The sequence below is a fragment of the Takifugu flavidus genome, unplaced genomic scaffold, assembly GCF_003711565.1.
Source record: "Takifugu flavidus isolate HTHZ2018 unplaced genomic scaffold, ASM371156v2 ctg703, whole genome shotgun sequence".
Taxonomy (NCBI): Eukaryota; Metazoa; Chordata; class Actinopteri; order Tetraodontiformes; family Tetraodontidae; genus Takifugu; species Takifugu flavidus.
This window is the reverse complement of record NW_026622313.1, coordinates 2,807-9,290: the sequence shown is the minus strand read 5'-3', so window position 1 is coordinate 9,290 and position 6,484 is coordinate 2,807. Positions and strand designations below refer to the sequence as shown.

Below are 6,484 nucleotides of genomic sequence, written 5' to 3'. Positions count from 1 at the left end.
ATTGATAGATTTTTTTGTAGAATTAACAGTTCAGCCTTGGCATTCACTGTAAAACCATTTACATATTTTCTTTGTAAATTTATCTACTGTCCTGTTGGTTTTTTTACAGGAATTCTCTGGTAACCCCAGCTGCCAGCGTTTTCCTGTAAAAACGACGGTCTTTTTCTAACAGTGTGGGACTGGGAAATACGCGAGTGACAATGTTTCCAACCTTGTATTACTAGATTAAAATTATTGTTTTAAACAAAGTCTGGTCTTTAAAACAGGTTTTGATGTTTGGTTTCATTCTACTGTTCAGTATTGCATTGTAAAATAATTAAAAAAAATAAAGTTGCTACTTCGCGGATTTCACTTTTCGCGTGTTACTTTTGGAACGTAACTCCCGCGATAAACGAGGGATCACTGTATAGCCTATGAGCGTCATATCATCAAATCTGCCTAGAACGGCTCTTGGATGAGAGGTGAAACGCCTTCAAAAAAATCAAACAAGATTCAAGTCCGATAAATGAAATCAACTTAAAAGCAATGTGCCATGGCCGGGAATCGGTGCCATGGCCGGGTATCGATCCCAGGCCGGTGCGGGCCAGTTGACAATTGCTGTAACAGACAACCTGATTGAAACCTCCTGAAGACCCCAGAGGGAGAGTTCGAATCCAGCTTTGGGCATTATCAAAGAGAAGATGTTTGATTGAAAAATTCACCATCATAAAAATGTTTAAAGAGCATAGCAGTGTCTGTGAGGTTTATGAGCCAGAAATGCTGCTCTTTTTAGGAGCACAGCCATCTATTAAACTGTAGTTTGTGTCATAGCATAGTTTTATTGACAAATTCTAAATTGCAAGTAGCAGATATGAACAGGGAAATGCTACGTTATCTGCTTATTCTGTTACAAATAATCTGATGAGATAGGTGTGGAGTTAATTCAGTTGGGGATAGACAGATGGAATATTAGTGTTGTTAGTATGATACTTGAGTTCTTTAGATATTGTTTTCAATTCAGGAATCTGCCGCCTTGAGTTGGCTTTTTTTTTGAAGACAGAAATGTTGACAATAGTGTGGACCAAAGTGGGAAATTCAATTTTATTTAAACACAAACACACACACACACACACACACAGACACACACACACGCACGCACGCACGCACACACACACAGACACACGCACACACACACTCCTAAAATATTAAATCTCAAACGATGTACAATAGTGCAACATTAAATCTCAATGTTAGAAGTACTTAAGAAGTGAATTACATCTGGCTGGATAATTATCAGGAACACTGGCGGCCTCTGCTGACCCAGTGGAAGAGTGCGAAAAGCTTACAGCACCTGGTATTCCCAGGCGGTCTCCCATCCAAGTACTAACCAGGCCCGACCCTGCTTAGCTTCCGAGATCGGACGAGATCGGGCGTTCTCAGGGTGGTATGGCCGTAAGCGAGAGCAGGTGCAAGAAAATGGCCTTTTGAAGTTAATACACTCAAACTTATTTTCTTGAAACATTTATTCTGCTGGAGATTGTCCATTTTGCTTTGTCACAGTCCAAACCTCAATGTTGGAGCAGCCTCCAATCCATTCCCCCCAAAAAGAAAAGGCTATACAGTGATCCCTCGCTATATCGCGGTTCATCTTTCGCGGCTTCGCGGATTTTTTTTGCGAGTCGTTCATTGCAGTTCTCAAATATAATCGAAGGTGGCATATCCGTTTATAAAAATCTTCTTGCTCAGAAAAAGAAAGAGCGCCAACAACTACCCATAACAATGTTCTTCTCTCGGAGAAAGACTCCTGCGCCTTCAGTAGAAACAGACGCTACGGCGGCGCGGAGTCAGGACGCAGAGGCACAGCTGGGACTGGGAAATACGCGAGTGACAATGTTTCCAACCTTGTATTACTAGATTAAAATTATTGTTTTAAACAAAGTCTGGTCTTTAAAACAGGTTTTGATGTTTGGTTTCATTCTACTGTTCAGTATTGCATTGTAAAATAATTAAAAAAAATAAAGTTGCTACTTCGCGGATTTCACTTTTCGCGTGTTACTTTTGGAACGTAACTCCCGCGATAAACGAGGGATCACTGTATAGCCTATGAGCGTCATATCATCAAATCTGCCTAGAACGGCTCTTGGATGAGAGGTGAAACGCCTTCAAAAAAATCAAACAAGATTCAAGTCCGATAAATGAAATCAACTTAAAAGCAATGTGCCATGGCCGGGAATCGGTGCCATGGCCGGGAATCGGTGCCATGGCCGGGAATCGATCCCAGGCCGGTGCGGGCCAGTTGACAATTGCTGTAACAGACAACCTGATTGAAACCTCCTGAAGACCCCAGAGGGAGAGTTCGAATCCAGCTTTGGGCATTATCAAAGAGAAGATGTTTGATTGAAAAATTCACGATCATAAAAATGTTTAAAGAGCATAGCAGTGTCTGTGAGGTTTATGAGCCACAAATGCTGCTCTTTTTAGGAGCACAGCCATCTATTAAACTGTAGTTTGTGTCATAGCATAGTTTTATTGACAAATTCTAAATTGCAAGTAGCAGATATGAACAGGGAAATGCTACGTTATCTGCTTATTCTGTTACAAATAATCTGATGAGATAGGTGTGGAGTTAATTCAGTTGGGGATAGACAGATGGAATATTAGTGTTGTTAGTATGATACTTGAGTTCTTTAGATATTGTTTTCAATTCAGGAATCTGCCGCCTTGAGTTGGCTTTTTTTTTGAAGACAGAAATGTTGACAATAGTGTGGACCAAAGTGGGAAATTCAATTTTATTTAAACACAAACACACAGACACACACACACACACACACAGACACACACACACACACACCACACACACACACACACACACAACACACACACACACACACACACACACACACACACACACACACACACACACACTCCTAAAATATTAAATCTCAAACGATGTACAATAGTGCAACATTAAATCTCAATGTTAGAAGTACTTAAGAAGTGAATTACATCTGGCTGGATAATTATCAGGAACACTGGCGGCCTCTGCTGACCCAGTGGAAGAGTGCAAAAAGCTTACAGCACCTGGTATTCCCAGGCGGTCTCCCATCCAAGTACTAACCAGGCCCGACCCTGCTTAGCTTCCGAGATCGGACGAGATCGGGCGTTCTCAGGGTGGTATGGCCGTAAGCGAGAGCAGGTGCAAGAAAATGGCCTTTTGAAGTTAATACACTCAAACTTATTTTCTTGAAACATTTATTCTGCTGGAGATTGTCCATTTTGCTTTGTCACAGTCCAAACCTCAATGTTGGAGCAGCCTCCAATCCATTCCCCCCAAAAAGAAAAGGCTATACAGTGATCCCTCGCTATATCGCGGTTCATCTTTCGCGGCTTCGCGGATTTTTTTTGCGAGTCGTTCATTGCAGTTCTCAAATATAATCGAAGGTGGCATATCCGTTTATAAAAACCTTCTTGCTCAGAAAAAGAAAGAGCGCCAACAACTACCCATAACAATGTTCTTCTCTCGGAGAAAGACTCCTGCGCCTTCAGTAGAAACAGACGCTACAGCGGCGCGGAGTCAGGACGCAGAGGCACAGCTGGGACTGGGAAATACGCGAGTGACAATGTTTCCAACCTTGTATTACTAGATTAAAATTATTGTTTTAAACAAAGTTTGGTCTTTAAAACAGGTTTTGATGTTTGGTTTCATTCTACTGTTCAGTATTGCATTGTAAAATAATTTAAAAAAATAAAGTTGCTACTTCGCGGATTTCACTTTTCGCGTGTTACTTTTGCAACGTAACTCCCGCGATAAACGAGGGATCACTGTATAGCATATGAGCGTCATATCATCAAATCTGCCTAGAACGGCTCTTGGATGAGAGGTGAAACGCCTTCAAAAAAATCAAACAAGATTCAAGTCCGATAAATGAAATCAACTTAAAAGCAATGTGCCATGGCCGGGAATCGGTGCCATGGCCGGGAATCGATCCCGGGCCGGTGCGGGCCAGTTGACAATTGCTGTAACAGACAACCTGATTGAAACCTCCTGAAGACCCCAGAAGGAGAGTTCGAATCCAGCTTTGGGCATTATCAAAGAGAAGATATTTGATTGAAAAATTCACCATCATAAAAATGTTTAAAGAGCATAGCAGTGTCTGTGAGATTTATGAGCCACAAATGCTGCTCTTTTTAGGAGCACAGCCATCTATTAAACTGTAGTTTGTGTCATAGCATAGTTTTATTGACAAATTCTAAATTGCAAGTAGCAGATATGAACAGGGAAATGCTACGTTATCTGCTTATTCTGTTACAAATAATCTGATGAGATAGGTGTGGAGTTAATTCAGTTGGGGATAGACAGATGGAATATTAGTGTTGTTAGTATGATACTTGAGTTCTTTAGATATTGTTTTCAATTCAGGAATCTGCCGCCTTGAGTTGGCTTTTTTTTTGAAGACAGAAATGTTGACAATAGTGTGGACCAAAGTGGGAAATTCAATTTTATTTAAACACAAACACACAGACACACAGACACACACGCACGGACGCACGCACGCACACACACAGAGACACACGCACACACACACTCCTAAAATATTAAATCTCAAACGATGTACAATAGTGCAACATTAAATCTCAATGTTAGAAGTACTTAAGAAGTGAATTACATCTGGGTGGATAATTATCAGGAACACTGGCGGCCTCTGCTGACCCAGTGGAAGAGTGCAAAAAGCTTACAGCACCTGGTATTCCCAGGCGGTCTCCCATCCAAGTACTAACCAGGCCCGACCCTGCTTAGTTTCCGAGATCGGACGAGATCGGGCGTTCTCAGGGTGGTATGGCCGTAAGCGAGAGCAGGTGCAAGAAAATGGCCTTTTGAAGTTAATACACTCAAACTTATTTTCTTGAAACATTTATTCTGCTGGAGATTGTCCATTTTGCTTTGTCACAGTCCAAACCTCAATGTTGGAGCAGCCTCCAATCCATTCCCCCCAAAAAGAAAAGGCTATACAGTGATCCCTCGCTATATCGCGGTTCATCTTTCGCGGCTTCGCGGATTTTTTTTGCGAGTCGTTCATTGCAGTTCTCAAATATAATCGAAGGTGGCATATCCGTTTATAAAAATCTTCTTGCTCAGAAAAAGAAGAAAGAGCGCCAACAACTACCCATAACAATGTTCTTCTCTCGGAGAAAGACTCCTGCGCCTTCAGTAGAAACAGACGCTACTGCGGCGCGGAGTCAGGACGCAGAGAGGCACAGCTGGGACTGGGAAATACGCGAGTGACAATGTTTCCAACCTTGTATTACTAGATTAAAATTATTGTTTTAAACAAAGTCTGGTCTTTAAAACAGGTTTTGATGTTTGGTTTCATTCTACTGTTCAGTATTGCATTGTAAAATAATTAAAAAAAATAAAGTTGCTACTTCGCGGATTTCACTTTTCGCGTGTTACTTTTGGAACGTACTCCCGCGATAAACGAGGGATCACTGTATAGCCTATGAGCGTCATATCATCAAATCTGCCTAGAACGGCTCTTGGATGAGAGGTGAAACGCCTTCAAAAAAATCAAACAAGATTCAAGTCCGATAAATGAAATCAACTTAAAAGCAATGTGCCATGGCCGGGAATCGGTGCCATGGCCGGAATCGATCCCGGGCCGGTGCGGGCCAGTTGACAATTGCTGTAACAGACAACCTGATTGAAACCTCCTGAAGACCCCAGAGGGAGAGTTCGAATCCAGCTTTGGGCATTATCAAAGAGAAGATGTTTGATTGAAAAATTCACCATCATAAAAATGTTTAAAGAGCATAGCAGTGTCTGTGAGTTTATGAGCGAAATGCTGCTCTTTTAGGAGCACAGCCATCTATTAAACTGTAGTTTGTGTCATAGCATAGTTTTATTGACAAATTCTAAATTGCAAGTAGCAGATATGAACAGGAAATGCTACGTTATCTGCTTATTCTGTTACAAATAATCTGATGAGATAGGTGTGGAGTTATTCAGTTGGGGATAGACAGATGGAATATTAGTGTTGTTAGTATGATACTTGAGTTCTTTAGATATTGTTTTCAATTCAGGAATCTGCCGCCTTGAGTTGGCTTTTTTTGAAGACAGAAATGTTGACAATAGTGTGGACCAAAGTGGGAAATTCAATTTTATTTAAACACAAACACACAGACACACAGACACACACACGCACGGACGCACGCACGCACACACACCACAGACACCGCACACACACACTCCTAAAATATAAATCTCAAACGATGTACAATAGTGCAACATTAAATCTCAATGTTAGAAGTACTTAAGAAGTGAATTACATCTGGCTGGATAATTATCAGGAACACTGGCGGCCTCTGCTGACCCAGTGGAAGAGTGCAAAACGCTTACAGCACCTGGTATTCCCAGGCGGTCTCCCATCCAAGTACTAACAGGCCCGACCCTGCTTAGTTTCCGAGATCGGACGAGATCGGGCGTTCTCAGGGTGGTATGGCCGTAAGC

The 6,484-nt window shown here is 41.7% G+C and overlaps 4 non-coding genes across 4 annotated transcripts; all 4 read right to left on the bottom strand.

The window, feature by feature from the left end:
- Window positions 1-1,318: 1,318 nt before the first annotated feature.
- On the bottom strand, window positions 1,319-1,437 carry LOC130521108 (5S ribosomal RNA). Its single transcript, XR_008949184.1, has one exon. It is a non-coding gene; the product is annotated as a 5S ribosomal RNA (ribosomal RNA).
- Window positions 1,438-3,048: 1,611 nt separating this feature from the next.
- LOC130521107 (5S ribosomal RNA) lies at window positions 3,049-3,167 on the bottom strand. The gene has a single exon (XR_008949183.1). It is a non-coding gene; the product is annotated as a 5S ribosomal RNA (ribosomal RNA).
- A 1,542-nt stretch (window positions 3,168-4,709) lies between these two features.
- Window positions 4,710-4,828, bottom strand: LOC130521109 (5S ribosomal RNA). The gene has a single exon (XR_008949185.1). It is a non-coding gene; the product is annotated as a 5S ribosomal RNA (ribosomal RNA).
- Window positions 4,829-6,366: 1,538 nt separating this feature from the next.
- On the bottom strand, window positions 6,367-6,484 carry LOC130521111 (5S ribosomal RNA). The gene has a single exon (XR_008949187.1). It is a non-coding gene; the product is annotated as a 5S ribosomal RNA (ribosomal RNA).